The sequence below is a fragment of the Hypanus sabinus genome, chromosome 2 (assembly GCF_030144855.1).
Source record: "Hypanus sabinus isolate sHypSab1 chromosome 2, sHypSab1.hap1, whole genome shotgun sequence".
In the NCBI taxonomy this organism is placed as follows: domain Eukaryota; kingdom Metazoa; phylum Chordata; class Chondrichthyes; order Myliobatiformes; family Dasyatidae; genus Hypanus; species Hypanus sabinus.
This window is the reverse complement of record NC_082707.1, coordinates 45,456,338-45,474,646: the sequence shown is the minus strand read 5'-3', so window position 1 is coordinate 45,474,646 and position 18,309 is coordinate 45,456,338. Positions and strand designations below refer to the sequence as shown.

The window sequence follows — 18,309 nt, the reverse complement described above, 5'->3', positions numbered from 1 at the left end:
ATGATTTAATAGTCTTCTAGCAGTGGGGTAGAAGCTGTCTGTGAGCCTGGTGGTATGTGATTAGAAGTCTTAGCATTTTCTGCACAGAGTGTTAGAGGAGAAAAGTTCAAAGTTCAAAGCAAACTTATTATCAAAGTGCATATATGTCACCATATACAACCCCAAAATTAATTTTCTTGCAGACATACTCAATAAGTTCAATAACCATAATGGAATTAATGAAGACCTCACCAGCAGGGTGCACAGCCGGTGTGCAAAACACAGCAAGCTGCAAATACAAAAAGAAGGAAATATAATAATAATAATGATAAATAAGCAATAAATATCAAGGAAATGAGATGAAGAGTCTTTGAAGTGAGTTCATAAGTGGTGGGAACATTTCAGTGATGGGGCAAGTGAATCTGAGTGAATCTTATCACCCTGGTTTAAGAGCCTGTTGGTTGAAGGGTCATAACTGTTCCTGAACCTGCTGTTGTGAGCCTCGGTGCTCCTGAACCTTCTTCCTGATGGCAGCAGTGAGGAGAGTGCATGGCCTGGGAGGTGGGGGCCCCTGATGATGGATGATGCTTTCCTGCTTTACCCATGATGGACTGGGCCCCATCCACTATTTTTTGAAGGATTTTCTCTTTAAGGGCATTGCTGTGATGCAGCCAGTCAATGTACACTCTATTGCACATCTACAGAGGTTTGCCAAGGTTTTAGATGTCATGCCAAATACTTGCAGACTCCTAAGGAAGTAGAGGTGCTGCCATGCTTTCTTTGTTAGTCTATTTATGTACTGGGTCCCTTACGGGTCCTCTGAAATGATAACACTGAAAGGACTTTCTCCATCTCTGATCCCCAATGAGGACTGGCTCATGGACCCCTGGTTTCCTTCTCCTGAAGTCAATAATCAGTTCCTTAGTCTTGCTGAGATTGAGCAAGAGATTGTTGTGGCACCACTCAGACAGATTTTCAGTCTCACTCCGACTTGCTGATTCATCACCAGCTTTGATTCGGCCTACAGTATAAGACTAAATGTCTGTGGTGGGTGGAATCCTTGAGTGTGCTGGCTGTTTTACTGAGGTAGTAAAGTAGTATGCAACTGACTCTCTAATATGAGGGGTGATTGATAAGTTTGTGGCCTAAGGTAGAAGGAGTCAATTTTAGAAAACCTAGCACATTTATTTTTCCTACATTTACACATTTAGTCCAGCGGTCGTGGAGCATTCAGATCCCTTCTTTGTAGAGGTTGGCGTCTTGGACCTCCGGACAGTGGTCCACAGCATGGGGTGATTGATAAGTTTGTGGCCTAAGGTAGAAGGAGATGAGTTATTAACTTCAAACTTTCTGCATTTTCACGCAGAGTTGAGCTGCATGTGCATGTAACGAGAGCTGTATAACATCTCCTTCTACCCTAGACCATGAACTTATCAATCACCCCTCGTAGTATGATTCACAATCCTTTGTAGAAATCCAAGAATCAGCTTGGCTGGATGGTTATTAATGAATTTAATTATGTTCCCAAAAAATCTCAATAATTAATTAGTTCAGATGTGCATAATGTACCTTTACATCAGACACGTTTTGGACTGCTGGAGGGATGAAAACAAATTGTTTTTAATGCCACTAATTATTTTTCATCAAGAAATGGAACTTTCTTTGTAAATTGTGTATTACATCAGATGGTCATCTATTATACCACTTCATTCTCTTATCACAGAAATCCTGACTACTGTATTTAATAAGTCTGTAATATTTGAGTAATATTGTAAATATGTTGTTTGATTAAGCATTCTTAGTTTACATAATTCATTATTGATTATATGCAAGAAATATGTGAATGGTATACGTCATTACACACTACATCATAGGTGAGCACCTTACTAAAGAAAACAAAAAGAAAAACCAGATAGGCAAGTATCCAGCTCCTGTGTTTTTCTTGTGATTAATTTCTGGAGTTACAAAACATAACAGTAGTGATAAGGAAGGTTAAAAATGAACCTGAGACAACTACCTATCTGTTGAAGCGCAGCTCATTTTTCTTCACAAGGGGAGAGAGACATTTTGAGTTTTAATAAAAAACAGAAAATGGACAAAATTAACAAGAAAATAGTGCAGCCACAGGTTTATAAACAGTGAGTACTGGATGATAATAACAAATAAATAAATAAACAGAAATAGATGGTTACATCGGAAAGATAGACGCATTTGATTGCACAACAGATAATTGGATGATGTATACTGAATTAATTGAGCTGTATTTTGAAGCAAATGAAATAGCTGATAAAAAATGAGTGCAATGGGTGAAAAAGCAGTTTGCTTAGAAGGTTAACTGCTCCAACCAAACCAGCCAAAGTATGCTTTGATAATATCGTGTATCATGGACGTAATACAGGAACATTTAGAACCAAAACCATATTGATTGCTGAATGCTATCAAAAGGAAGAGGAGTCCAATACAACTGATGTAGCTGAATTGAAGAAATTGTCCAAGTGTTGTCAGTTCAGGAATGGGCTTAATGATGGACTGGGAGATTGTTTAGTTTGTGAAATCTTACAAGAAAGAATTCAAAAATGGCTCCTAACTGAAGCACAACTCATATTTAAAAGAGCAGTTGAAGTCACTGACCAATCGAAACAGCAGTCAGAGACACAATTGAGTTGCACTCAGGAATGGAAGTGAACACGAACAAAACTGCAACATTTGAACAGAAACCAGCCTGGCCAGTCAAATTATGTCACCATTGTGGCAGGGGCTCACATACACCAAATAAATGCAGGATTAAAGGCAAAACTTGCAGAAAATGCAACACATTAGTACATATACAAAGAGCATGTTGGGTAGACAAAAATAAAAGGACTGTACAGGTAAGAGAAGAAGAAAAGTCAAGTTGCAGTTTCAAAAAGAACACCTATCTGGATACTGTTGATGGAAAATCTGATAATGATGAGATTGATACAGGACTATGTAGTATTGAGATTTATTGTGTGAAAATTAACAATATATAAGCATTATGGCTTACACCAGAAGTGAATGTCAAATTAATTAAAATGGAGATTAAATTGGACACTGGCTCAACTGTTTAAGTCATTCTGCAAAATGAGATTGAACAGCATTTCAAAGAAACTAAACTGAAGCCTGCAGATATCCAGCTAAGAACTTACACTGGAGAAAAGATCACTCCTGTGGGAATGTCATGTGTAACAGTGAAATACAGTGACCAACAAGCCCCATTGAGTTTGTATGGGGTAAGAACAGGAGGGCCAACATTTTGCGGCAGTGATTGGCTGAAGCAACTACAACTTGATTGGACATCCAGCCACATTTTGCATGTCACATCCCTTGCAAAAAAAGTCAATTGAAAGTGAATCAAGAAAGGTACTGGATGATGTCACAGCAGCAATCAAGGATGGCAATGTGAAAACACCACACCCAAGTTTTACAAAGCCCGTCCAGTTCCTTATACCATCCACGATAAAGCAGCCAGTGAGCTAGATTGCACGGAGGCTGAAGGAATTCTCTGCAAGGTGAAATGGAGCCCATGGACAATGCCGGTAGTCTTGCTAGCCAAGATGGATGGGTTTGTCAGGATCTGTGGTGGTTTTAGTGTCTCTGTCAACCCAGTGCTGAAAGTAGATCAATACCCTCTTTCCAGGAAAGTGGATATTTATGCAAACTTGTCTGGAGAGAAACACTTTAGCAAAGTGGACTCAGCTGGGGATGGAGATGGAAGAAGAGTGCAAAGTGTTTAGAGTTATAGAGTCACAGAGAATGCAGCACAGAAGCAGGCCCTACGAGCCATCTAATCCATGCTGAAAAAAATCAATTAAACCTCCTACTCCCAATGACCTGCACCGTCCATAGCCCTCCATATCCCTACTATCTACGTACCTATCCAAACTTCTCAAACATCACGTGGACCTCTTGTGCTGGCAGCACATGCCACACTCTTGGGACCTCTGAGTGAAGTTAGTGGAGTGGTGTCACAGCAATATCCTTGCACTCAACATCAGTAGGACCAAAGAGCAGCTTGTGGACTTCAGGAAGGGCAAGACAAGAGAACACAATCCAGCCCTCACAGAGGGACCAGAGTGAGCAACTTCAAGTTCCTGGGTGTCAATACCTCTGTGGACCTAACCTGGATGCAACACATCGATACAGCTATAAAGGTGGCAAGAAAGCTTCTATATTTTGTTCAGAGTTTGAGGAGATTTGGTTTGTTGACTAAAACACTTGAAAACTTCTACAAATGTATCATGGAGAGCATTCTAACTGGCTGCATCATCATCTGGTATGGGAGCCAGTGCGGGACGAGCTACTGTACGAGATAAAAATAACTTGTAAAATTTGTCAGTTCCATCATGGGTATCATAATTGGACCACTCTCCTACACAGTGGAGATGACACATCAATCACTTGTGGAGAGGTGAGTCAATTGTTGGAGAAGAAAGGTGCCAAGAGTTGTCAGAACCACTTCCTGCAGTCCCAGACTCAACTGCTCAAACACCAGTGAGGAGGCCCCAGAACCTGAGATTGTTTCACAACCATGGGTGTATATACACACACACACACACACACACACACACACACACACACACACACACACACACACACACACACTCACACTCACACACACACACACTCATACACACACACTCATACATACACACACACTCATACACACACACACTCACACACACACACTCATACACACACACATACACACACACACACTCTCACACACACATACACACACTCACACACACACACACACTCACTCACACACACACATACACACACACACACACTCTCTCTCTCACACACACACACACACACACTCACACACACTCACACACACACACTCACACACACACACTCACTCACACACACACATACACACACTCACACATACACACTCACACACACACACACTCACACACACACACTCACTCACACACACACATACACACACACACACACACACACACCGTAGTCACGCGCAATGCGCTACTAAAGAAACACACGGAGGCAGAGAGAGCTGAACTCAGAATGCTTTTACTGATTCAAAATCGCGTGCTTAAATCTCCACTGCGCCACTGCGCGGTGGATGTGACGTCAAGACAGTCCCCAGAAGGTCTGCTCCAAGCAGGTAGTTCCAAGCGCGCTACGGCGTGTCTGCCCGCGGCTCCCGATGGCGTTTCAAGTTCCGTGTATGAGGGCCGCCACAACCCCCCCCCCCCCAGAAACGTCCATCAGGGGAGTGGAGCCCCCAGTCTGTATGGTAGCCTGGGTGGCCGGCCTTGCCAGCGCAGTGTGGGTACCCTCACTGGTTGCTCAATGTCCACGTGCGCCGGTTTGAGGCGGTCCACTGTAAAAGTCTCTTCCCGGCCACTCACCTCCACAACACAGATGGTTCTGTTGTGCCGGATCACCTTGAAGGGTCCCTCCTACAGCTGCTGTAGAGGAGACCTGTGCATGCCCCTGCGAATAAAAACATACACACAGTCTTGGAGGTCCTTAGGGGTGAAGGATGGCGTGGGACCAGCCTGGAGGTTGGGACCAGTGCCAGGGTCCCTACCTTGTCCCGTAGCCTCGTTAGCACCGCTGCTGGAGTTCTTCCAAACCTCTGGCCTCTGGTACGAACTCGCCTGGGACTGTCAGGGGGGCACAGTAGACCAATTCCACCGAGGAGTTGTCCAGGTCCACCTTGGGGGTTGTGCGGATGCCCAGTAGGACCCAGGGAAGCTCATCTGTCCAGTTGGGGCCCCTGAGGCGCGCCATCAGGGCGAGATGCCAGTGGAATCGCTCTGCCAAACCGTTGGACTGGGGATGGTACGCTGTGGTGTGATGCAGCTGGGTGCCCAGGAGCTGTGCCAGTGCTGTCCACAAACCAGACGGGGACTGCGCCCCTCGGTCGGAGGTGACGTCTGTTGGGAGGCCGAACCTGGCGATCCAGTTTGCAATGAGCAGCCTGGCGCAGGACTCAGTGGACGTGTCTGTGAGCGGTATGGCTTCCGGCCATCTGGTGAGCCTGTCTACCATGGTAAAGATATACCTGGCACCCCAGGAGACTGGCAGGAGGTTGACGATGTCCACGTGGATGCGTTAGAACCTCCTTTGCGTCGGCTGGAACTGCTGGAGGGGAGCCTTCATGTGCCGCTGGACTTGGCGGTCTGGCAGTGTCCGACCTGTTTGCGCAAACCGTGCCAGACGTATCTGTCCGCTACCAGCTTGATGGCCGCCCGGATGGACAGGTGGGCCAGGTCGTGCAGCGTGTCGAACACCCGGTGCCTCCATGCCGCTGGTACCATGGGTCAGGGTTTGCTGGTAGACACGTCGCACAGGAGTCGATCCGCTGCCGGGCCGATGGAGATGTCCTCCAACTGGAACCCCGATCTCGGTGTCTGACCGTTGTGCTTCCGCCAGTGCTGCGTAGTCTATTCCTGAGGACGATACGCCTACTGAGTGGAGGGAGGGGCGAGACAGTGTGTCGGTGATGACATTGTTCTTCCCAGCGATGTAGCGGACGTCCGTGGTGAATTCTGAAATAAAGGACAGGTGTCTCTGCTGCCGAGCCGACCATGGGTCCGATACCTTGGCCAGTGCGAAGGTGAGGGGCTTGTGGTCCGTATACACGGTGAACTCCCTTCCCTCGAGGAAGTACCGGAAATGCCGGACAGTCAGGTAGAGCGCTAGCAACTCTCTGTCGAAGGTGCTGTACTCCAGCTCAGGTGGCCGTAGGTGCCGGCTGAAGAAAACGAGTGGTCGCCACTGGTCCTCGAGAAGCTGCTCCAGGACTCCGCCAATTGCCGTGTCAGAAGCATCGACTGTGAGTGACGTGAGTACATCGACTCTCGAGTGCACTAGGAGGGCCACCTTCGCCAGCGCCTCCTCGGCCTGCTCGAACGCCTCAGTGGACTCCGCGTCCCATGCCACTGCTTTGGCCTTGCCGGCCATCAGGCGGAACAAGGGTCTCATGATGCGTACCGCCAATGGCATGAACCGATGATAAAAGTTGATCATTCCTACGAACTCCTGCAGGCCCTTGACCGTGCTGGGCTTGGGGAATTGGCAGATGGCCTGGACCTTGTCCGGTAGGGGAACTGCGCCATGTCGGTTGACTCTGTGGCCCAAGAGGTTGATCTCCGTCAGCCTGAACCGGCACTTGGCCAGATTGATTGCCAGTCTGTGTTTGCTCAGGCATTGGCAGAGCTGGCACAAATGTGCCACGTGCTCTTGGTGCAAACTGCTGGCCACCAGGATATTGTCCAAGTACAGGTGGCCTCTGCTTTTCGAACGTTCGCTTTGTGACAACTCGCTGTTACAAAAGACTTACATTAGTACCTGTTTTCGCTAACCATTGAGGATTTTTGCTTTTATGAAAAAAAGACGCCCGCTTTATACGTGTGTTTACCCCGAGAAAGACTACAATGACCGTGAAGCCTTGTGCGGGCAGTTGTGTGCATATGCGTGCATGTGCCGATTTTTTTCGCCAAATTGATTTTGGCTTGCTGTCCTCTCGAGTTTGATAAGTGAAACTACATCGTACCTACTATATTTCTACTTTATATAGGGTGTATATTTATCATATCATTCCTGCTTTTACTATATGTTAGTGTTATTTTAGGTTTTATGTGTTATTTGCTTTGATTTGGTGGGTTATTTTTTTGGGTCTGGGAACATTCAAAAATTTTTCCCATATAAATTAATGGTAATTGCTTCTTCGATTTACGACATTTTGGATGACAAACGGTTTCATAGGAACGTTCTACCATCGGATTGCAGGGGAAACCTGTAAATGAAAACGAAATCCAGACCGCATCCCACGAAGTCCATGAGCCTTTGGAAAGTTTGGGCTGCATTCTTGAGACCGAAAGGCATCCTCAGGAATTCGAACAAGCTGAACGGGGTGATGAGGGCTGTCTTGGGCACGTCGTCAGGGTGCACTGGGATCTGATGGTATCCCCTGACCAGGTCGATCTTGGAGAAGATGGTCACTCCGTGCAGGTTCGCCGTGAAGTCCTGGATGTGAGGTACCGGGTATCTGTTGGAGGTTGTGGCGTCATTGAGCCTTCTGTAGTCTCCGCAGGGCCTCCATCCTCTTGCAGACTTGGGCACCATGTGCAGTGGGGATGCCGACGGGCTGTCTGAGCAGCGTACGATTCCCATCTCTTCCATCTTACGGAACTCCTCCTTGGCGAGGTGGAGCCTGCGAGCTCGGGCGTGCAGCGGTGGTCCTTGCGTGGGGATGTGGTGCTGTACGTCGTGCTTGGGGTCAGCCGTGGAGAACTGCGGGGTGACTATGGAGGGGAATTCCGCCAACACCCTGGAGAATTCATTACCCGAGAGGGTCACGGAATCCAGGTGGAGGGCTGGTAGCTTGGCTTCTCCGGGCTGGAAAGTCTGGAACATCTCGGCGTGGACCAAATGCTGGCCTTTTAGGTGGACCAGGAGGCAGTTGGCTTGTAGGAAATCTGCCCCTAGTAGTGGCTGTGACACCGCTGCCAACGTGAAAGTCCAAGTGAAACGGCTGGACCCGAAATGCAGTGAGATAGTTCGTCCAAATACTGGTGCCATTTGCAGCGGTGAGTTCGGGGCCTGGGACCTCGTTACGAGTGTCCATATTCGAGGGATGAGTACGCTGACTTCGGCCCCAGTGTCTACTAGGAAGCGCCACCCAGAATGTCAGTCCCAGAGGTACAGGAGGCTGTCTCAGTGGCCACTGGTCGAAGCCATTAGTGACGGCTGGTCCTGGGGTTTCCCAGAAAAGCACATGGTGGACGGCAGCAGCGCGCATCTGAGCCCCATCTTTGGTGATAGAAACACCAGTGTTCCGAACTTTGGCTTTGGGGCGTGCGATCGTGGCTAGGCCCATGGAGGCTGCTCCGCCTTGCTTGCTCTGCCAAAGGACGTCTGCTTTAGCCGCGACCCTGCGGGGGTCGCTGAAATCCTCACTCGCGAGGAGGAGGCGAATGTCCTCTGGCATTTGCTCGAGGAACAACTGTTGAAATTAAAGGCACGGCTTATGGCCTTCCATGAGCTCCAGCATATCGTTCATGAGCTTGGATGGCATCCAGTTGCCCAGGCCGTCCGTATGTAGGAGCCGCGTGGCCTGTTCGAGGTGGGAGAGTCTGAAGTTACGAATCAGGAGCACCTTAAGCTTAGCGTACCTGTCCTCCGTTGGTGGCTGGCGTAGGAAGTCGATGATCCGGCCTGCTGTCACCTGGTCGACCGTGCTGACCACATAGTAGTACTGCGTGGCGTCGGCTGTAATGTCTCTGATATTGAACTGGGCCTCAGCCTGCTCGAACCAAACGTGGAGCTGAGTGGCCCGGAAAGTCGGGAGCTTCAGAGAGACCGCACTGTGCGAGTTGCTCGAACTCATGTCTGGTCGCTGAGTCGCCGGCTCCAGATGAACGTCGGGGTCACCAATGTAGTCACGCACAACGCACTACTAAAGAAACACACGGAGGCAGAGACTACTGAACTCAGAATGCCTTTACTGACCCAACATCGCACACTTAAATCTTCCCTCCCATGGGCCCCTGCGACCCGCGGTGTGGACGTGATGTCAGACTGTCCCCAGAAGGTCCGCTCAGAGCGGGTAGTTCCAAACGCGCTACCATGTGTCTGCCCGTGGCTCCCGATGGCGGTTTGAGTTCCGCATGTGCAGGCCACCACTATATATACATACTAGAGGACACTACACATTTGAGTTGAGGTGCATTCTATATTGAATTGGAGTTTGTAGCTAATCAGGAAAGAGTGTTGTGTATTTACTATTTCAGTAATATTTGAGTAATGTTGTAAATATATTGTTTGTTTAATCATTCTGTACAGAATTCATTATGGGTTATATGTAACAAGTAAATGAATGGCATATGTCATTACACCACCATGTCATATGTGAGCACGTTACAAAAGAAAAGGAAAAGAGAAATGAAGTAGACAAGTATCTAGCTCCTGTGTTTTTCTTTCGACTAGTTTCTTGAGTTACAAAACATAACACTGACCTCCTCCAATTCAAGTGAAATCCATATATTGTTCTACCTCCAAGATTATTTCCATTTTTCCCATCTTCATACAGTACCTGATCCAAGTCCCACCATATAGATCTGAAATCTCCGACACTGAAACATTACTCATACACAGTAAGACTCATAAAAAATGACGTGGTATATTTGGAGTATTGTGTGCAGTTCTGGTTTCCTGCCTACAGGAAAGCTATCAACAAGATTGAAAGAGTACAGAGAAAATTTACTAGAATGTTGCCAAGACTTTAGGATCTGAGTTGTAGGAGAAGGTTGAATAGGTTAGCACTTTTGTTTCTCCTGGATAGGAGAATGAGGGGAGGTTTGATAGAGTCGTACCAGATCATGAGAAGTAAAGATACAGTAAATGCAAGCATGCTTTTTCCACTGAGGTTGGGTAAGACTAGAACTAGAGGTCACAGGTTAAGGGCGAATGGTGAAATATTTAAGAGGAGCCTGGGAGGGAGCTTCTTCACTCAGGGAGTGCTGAAAATGTGGAACAAATTGCCAGCGGTAGTGGTGAATCTAGGTTTGACTGCAAAGTCTAGAACCTTCCATCATGGATGATTGGGATATGGAAGGCTGTTGTTCAGGTGCCAGCAGAATAACAGTTTGGCATGGACTAGATGGGCCAAATGGCCTGCTTCTATGTTTTTGTGCTCTATGGCTCTACATCACAGTATCTCAAAACAACTTATAGACAATGAACTACATCTATAATTGTAGTCACTGGTGTAACAGAGCTTATGAACAAGTAGGAAAGGGAGAATGACTAGATATAATCTGCTATAGTACTGTTGAAAGAGAGATAAATATTAGCCAGATCTTTTATATTCAAAAGTAAGATATCACTGTTCACTTGAGATGACCAGAAGGGCATCTATTTAACAGCTCATTCAGCAGTGAGCATTATGATATAATTTTGTAAAGTAATTCAATTATTAAATTATTTTTGAGTGATTTTGAAATTGCTGCTGTTTTCTTCGAAACCCTTCTGGGCTTTATGAAAGCAATTGGAAGCCGTATTCACAGAATGCTGATTTCAGTTCAGTAACCTGCCTCAAGACATACCAGTTAACCTGCTGAGAAGGGCATCACTAATGCATGAAGCGCAGTTTGTCAGGAAAATAACAACATATTCTGTGGGGTAGAGAGTGGGTGATGGTTGTGGATTGGTGTTAGCTAGGGGATGGAGGGGGGAATGTTAAAATACTGATTTTGTTATTGAGGATAAATTCAAAATGTTTATCATCAATAGTAGTAACTATCTGCCTTTTGTAATTCCTTTGATAATAACACCGACAAGTCAACAGAAGATGAAGTTTGGTGTAAATCATTTGAGGAATGACTTTCTGAATGGTCTGACCAAAGCAAATAAAGTTGTGACTTCTTGTAATGTAATGCGAGACTTCCAAACAGTTTTTGGCAACACTTACACAGAAAACATTTAGACTTCAAAACCGATACTTGGAAACTGGAGACATTTGCAACTGATTTTGATGGGGAGATCATGCACAAAAACCATGCTGTCCACCTTTTGGTGCCTGAGTGCTCTGTGCTGAGGCACTTCCATCAGGAAATCGGTCTGGGCACTTGCTGATACAATTCACCGCTGTCGTTTCCCCATCACAATTTGAACACACCATGATGTCATCAGTGCCCGCTCACTACTCGCCAGAAACGAGATCAAATGGTGGCGACATCTGACCTTTGTAATTAACACACAGTTCAACAGTAAGCAGAGCACATTTAAAGTGGGGAAGCATGCATGATTTAAAGTGCTGCTCTCGGACATGACTTGAATATTTCAGAAATCAGCCAGTCATTTTAATGTGCTAAAAACCTGACCCTCGCCGCTGCATAGCATTAATCAAGGAGTTGGGACACTCGTATTTACAGTTCACAGATGCCTCACTCTAATGCCCTAACACTACCACAGCTCACAGTGGCTCAGGATCATTCGTGACGCAGGAGGGGACGGCACTGCTTCCTGGCTCAGGTGTGATCGCTGCCTCTTCTACTTTACCCGATTAAGATGGCTGAGCAAGCTTAGATCCCATTCAGCACCCTCAAAACTTGGTGCAAGCCAATCTACAGTAAGTCTGAAAAAAATCTGCAAATTTAAAACATTATTCACGTTTATTGAGAATTTCAAGCGGAGTAGCAGGCCCTTCTGGCTCAAGGAGGCTCCGCCGCTCAGTTACACCCATGTGACCTATTAACTTGCTAACCTGTACATCTCTGGCACGTGGGAGGAAGCCAGAGCTCATGGAGGAAACCTCCACGGCAAAGGGAGCAGGTACAAACCCCTTATAGACAGCGCTGGAATTGAATCCCTGTTACTGACTTTGTAATAGCATTATGCTAAATGCTACAATCATGTTAGTAAATATTTTTCCTGTAATGGACTTTGAATTAACTTTGTTACATTTCTAAGGGAATGTAAATGGAAGTCCTTGTTGCTGTGACTGTTGAGATTGTTATTTGTAAAGTAGTGTTGAAATAAGCACTTCTTGATCAGTGTTAGGATCTTTCTGCTGCTTTTACTTTGCTTCTCTGAAGTGGCTGTGCAATCAGAATGTCAGGCCTTGGCCATCTCATGTAAGACAATCTAACCATCTACCCTTGATCTTCAATGGCTTTTCTCATGGCAGAAACATTGAAAAGTACTGACGCCACAAGCAAGGATCAGAAGTTGGGAAATCTGCAGCAAGTGACACTAAAAAATCCTTTCCTCTGCCTGCAAGGTGCAAATCAGAAGTGATGAACTAATCTCCACTTGCAATTTCAACAGCACTCGAGATATCTGACACACTAGGACAAGGCATACTTCTGGATCAATACCTCAATCCGTCTCCCCAAACATTAATTCCCAACGTACAATGACTTCTGTCCTAGGATATGCACTTTATTGATATGCATTTGTTACCCTGATACAGCTCCCAAACTTGCAGTCCCCATCCCCCAGAAAGATGAGGCCTGCAGGTACAGGTAGACACCACTGCCAGCAGGATCCCCCTCTAAATCACGCAGCACTCTGATCTGGAAATGCTTGGCCAGCCTTTCTCTTTCGGTGGGTCTGAATCCTGGAGTTCCTTACCCAACAGCCCTGTGGGAGTAACTTCACCAAAAGCAGTGCAGCAGTTCAAGAAGATACCTCAACACCACTGTCTTCTGGGCAGTTAGGAATGGGCAATAAATACAGGAGCTGGATACCTGCTGCTTTTGTCGTCAATGCCCACATTCTGAAGAATTGAGTTTATGCAGTCGTTCATCATTTTGAAATGCAGTTACTATTGTTGTATTTACGGTACAGTATGTCAGGCAAGTTACACACATCAATATACCACAAGAGCAGTGCAATGATAAATGGGTTGTTCTGTTTTGCTGTCCTTGTTGGAAAGCAGCAGGCAGGCTAGTATGCAAGAATTTTCCTGCTCTATGAATCATGTGATCTTCAACTACAAAAAAATATGAACAGACTATAACTAAACCCCTAAGAAATGCAGCACTGCCTCATCACAATACTGATATATCAAATGAGGTTTTGTGTTTAATGTGGAATGGGACTTCAATCCATAATCTTCTGATTATGAGGTAACTGATTCACCCAAGCTGGTGCAGGGGTGTGGAAATGAACAAAGCAAATAAAATAAAAAGAAAGTCAAACTCTGGCATTAAAATAGAAATCGCAATAAATGCACTGGAGGTTAGCTGGAAAATGCAAATAAAAATAGCTTTTGGCAAAGATTACACACTGAAAATATCATAACCTACCCTTTCTATTTAGAGATGTTACTTAGTCTGCTGTGCATTTCCAGCAATTTCCATTTTGATTTGAGTAAATAAAGCACCAGTTCACAGAGTCAAAAGCATAAAATATAAGGTGGAGGGAGTGTACTTAAACTGGCCTGAAATACAAAATTCAATTTAAACTGCTGAAATGTAAAAGAGGCAGCGATTGAGCCTCAAAGGTATCGCTAAGGGGAACCATAAAAGCAAAATAAATGTCGATTAGTAAAAAATGTAGAAGGGGCCATTCAGCCCATTATTAGGTCTCTACCAGGACAAGTCACTTATTCTTTACAGCTTTACAAATTTTTTCCCCAGTATATATTTATCCATTTCCTTCTTGAAAGCCACTTTGTAAACTTCCTGCGCCTCACATGGATGCAGGACGCTCCAGGTTCCAGTCACATGCTGCATTCAAACTATTTTCCTTCTGTCTCTCTTAATTCCCTTTGCCTTTACTTTGTGTTTGTGACCTCTCCATCATTGGGAACAGTCTCCCATTGTCCACTCTGTCCAGACCTTTCATCATTTCATATACTATCAAATTGCATTTCAGACTTCACTTGTTTGAAGATAATGGTTCAAGCTATCTTTGTAACTATAGTCTCTCATCCCAAGAACCATCCACATCATCATTTCTGGACCTTCTCTATGCCTTTTTGTCCTTACTATGGTGATGAACCAGAACTTAGCAAAGTACTCCAGTGCTTTATAAAGATTTAGCATACTGATAATGCTTTTATAGTCTGATGACTAAGTCCAGAATAAAATATATCTTTTTAAGCACTCCTTCTGTCTGTTATGTTTAATGCTCTCTGTATCCATGCCCCAAGTCTCTCAGTGAACACCTTTTACAATAGTATCCTTTATTCTATTTTTGCCTCTCTCCAATGTCTCCACCTAGACATCAGGCCTTACATACCACGCATAAGGCAATTCCATCAGCCATTTTATATTCTACTGAAAGTTATCACCATCTGTTTTGTTGTTCACAAGTTTTATATCATCTACAAGTTTAGAAATTGTGTATTGCCCTCCAAATCCAGGTCAAAGATCAAAGAAAGCACTATACTCAGATCCTATACACAATCCTTAGAGAATGGCACCTTCTGTCCTTAAGTCCATAAAACAATCCACTGTTGCCTGTTACAGAGCCAACTTCAGATTCATGCTATCAATGGTCCTCTTAAGCCTGAACTTTTGCAAATTAGCCTGTTGTGTGGAACCTTATCAAAAGCCTTCTGGAAGTCTATGCATGCCACATCAACTACATTACCCTCGTCAAACCTATCCATTATGTTGGAAAATTGTATCAGATCAGTCAGACATTGTTTGACCCCAAGAAATTCATGCTGGCTTGCTATAGTTAATCTCATAAAGGTGCCCCTCCTGAATCTCAGTGCAATTGGCCACTTCATTCCTTCAAAACAGATCTAGCAATGCAAATTTAGATACCTGTCCAGTTTTCACAATGAAGCCCTAATCTGATGTAAGCTTTCTTCTCTATTTTCCATGCATTCCTGACACTCCTGATGAGGAATCTTGGCCTGAAATACTGACTGCTTGTTCCCATCCATAGATGCTGTCTGACCTATTGAGTTCCTCCAGCATTTTGTGTTTGTTGCTCTAGACTTCCAGCACCTGCAGAATCTCTTGTACTTTTCCATTTCCTTTGGCATTTGGCTACAGGTGTTTCCTTCCTAAATGTCTCCTTATCTGAATCCCTGTCTTCTGATTCCAAATTAGCTACTCTCTCTTCAGATTCCTGCTAACTTATTTAAACCTTCCCACGTAGTGCATCCTCTCCGGTCCTTTATCTTTCCTACCCACCTGGCTTCACCTATAACCTTCTAGCTGTCATCCTCCTCCCCCCACCTTTTCATTCTAGCATCTTCCCCCTTCCTTTCCAGTCCTGAAGAAGGATCTTGGCCCAAAACATCAACTGTTTACTCATTTCCATAGATGCTGCCTGACTTGTTGAGTCCTCCAGCATTTGGCATGTTACTTGCAAAACATCTGCTTTGAGAAGATCCAGTTTTACAACCCCATTTCTTGCTCCCTGTCCCTGTCCCAGAAATAATGCTAATTCCTCAGTAATCTAAAGCTTTCCCTTTTACTTTATCTCTCCAGTCTCATTCTTCTGCTTCATTATCCTATTAAGCTATACTAATGTGGCACTGGTGGTAAATTATACATTACTACCTTTCAGGTTTTGCTTCTTAACTTTACTAGCTCTTTAAACTCCTAAAAAATATTCCATGGTTACAATATCAGGTTTGTTCATGAAGGAATGAGACAACTGGGAGATATTGTACAGAGATATTTAAAATAGAATATAATATCGAACATTATTTCAATTTAGAAATAGTGAAGGAATAAAATTTAGAACAGAAATTAACTCAGGATGAACAGAGCAAAGATCTTGGACTTGCTTAACAACCATCGATATGGTTTAGTACGGTGAATTGTAAGTCTTCTGGAACACAGTATTTAAGCTGGTACAAGTTTTCTTGTTCTCCAAGAGGACCAAAACCTTGTTGTGGTTTGAAGGCTTGCATGCTTCAGTTACTTGGAGTCAAGGTTTTGGCTCTTGGTAGGGGCACCCAAGCCAAATAGGCCAAAAGGTAGAGGACAGACTAAGAATGGTCCAACCAGTCCTCCAGGTTTGGAGGTTCAGCTCAGGGCTAACAATCCTGATTGGTATAACAAAATGGTTACAGAAACAGCAATGAAGATTCCTTCTACATCTGGGTGCGACGGTATTCCTGAGTCTCCAGCGGGACTTGCATGACTGCCATCAGTGAAGACCGAGAGGAAGCTACTGACACAACGAAGGAAGTCCTGAACACTGCCTGAGATGGAGGACCTTCATTGCTGCCCCAAACACCAGCGGCACAGCAAGCAGTAAGTGAGTAATTTTTCTTATCTCATTGAATTCTTGTGTACAAGTCTGAAATAAAGTGAACATAAGCAGAGTTTGTTGGAATTAGAGCATTCCACACATGGAAAATAAATTGTCTAAGCTTGTAGGGACAGAGAGGTGTTGCAGCGAACTTTTGTTAACTACATCTATTGTCAAGGTTATGAAATTGTTCTCAAAACTTAACAGTCTTTTCTTTACTCCACTGTCTGGATTTCTCAGATGGGAAGATAGACATTCTCTATTTCACACCACCCCCTCCCCGAACTTCTGGTTCTTATAACTTGCTTTCCTCTCCACTCCTTTCATATTTGGATTACTTAAAGGGAATACACTGTATAACTTTTTCTTTTGTCAACACACTCCCTGAATAATTTTTGCTGTTACACTCAAACATATTACCTCTACATTTAAATAGAGGAGGATATACCACGACTCAACTGGCCCCCTTAAAGAAAGATATGTCATCGTTGCCAATATGCCAGGTCTTGACTGCTGCTGTTTGTCACAAGATGTCAATAGTAAACAATGTTGATCAAGTTGCCGCTTTGTGCACTGTCTCTGAGCATCATTGCATTAGGGTCTGAGCCATTCTCTGTATAGCTTTAATTGCTGGAGCCATACAAGACAGTCCTACAGATCTGACAAGAATTCAAGAGATAAATCACGAACTTAAAATCTGTTGTCCAAAGTAAGGTGCGGGATTCAGTTCAGTGCTGCAGGAAGCCTATGCAGCCCAGAGCACTCAGTGCATAGTTAGGAAAATCCAAGGTATCTAAGAAAAATAGAATCTGCCATAAACACTTCCTTGTGTTCGGGGACACCAATTACTCCCACTAAGCAATTTGGGTACCTTGGTCCTTTGTAGTTCAGTCATATTGTCTTATACAATAATGTAATCTCAGGTGCAGCCACACATTTGTCCAGTTTCCATGTGTACTTCTTCTTTTTATCGAGAGAGACATTTGGAAGATGAGGCCAGATACAAATCAATGAGGAATTTTATTTCAAAGGAGGATGAGCGTGGCAAATGACAGCTACATTCAAATTCATTTAATTAAGATTGAGTAACTTATCCCAATGCAATCATTTACAATAAGACCATGTCAACCATTTTAAACAGGTATAGTATTGAGCAGTGGTGAGTTTATTGATGCATGGCCAGGGACTAGGATCACTGAACATGGAACATGAAGAAACAATGAACCAGAGATGTAAATACAATTCCACCACGATAGCTGCAAAATTAAATTCAGATAATTAACTAAATCTGGAAGTAAAGCTAATCCCAGTAACAATAGTCATGAAACCAATGTGCTTCAGGAAAGCTATTCTGCCATTCTCTTTAAATTGTTTACTCTTAATATGCTCTTCAATTTAGGGCCCGATTGCCCAGTTCAGGAATGAACAATAAATGATCACATTGGCAGCAATGTACACAGCCTGTAATGAATAAAGAAAAAAATCCTTCTACATGCCTGCATGCTGACATACCCGAGTGAAATAAACCAGGCCAATGTCTTTGTTATCCATTCTGCTTTCTGCTGCATGAGAAATTTGGAACATGCTGTATCAAAAATTCTG

The 18,309-nt window shown here is 44.4% G+C and overlaps 1 protein-coding gene across 1 annotated transcript in view; it reads right to left on the bottom strand.

Annotated features, from left to right (window-relative positions):
* LOC132378426 (endothelin-converting enzyme-like 1) overlaps window positions 1–18,309 on the bottom strand; it is a 122,361-nt gene that overhangs the window by 87,560 nt on the left and 16,492 nt on the right. The window lies entirely within an intron of this gene.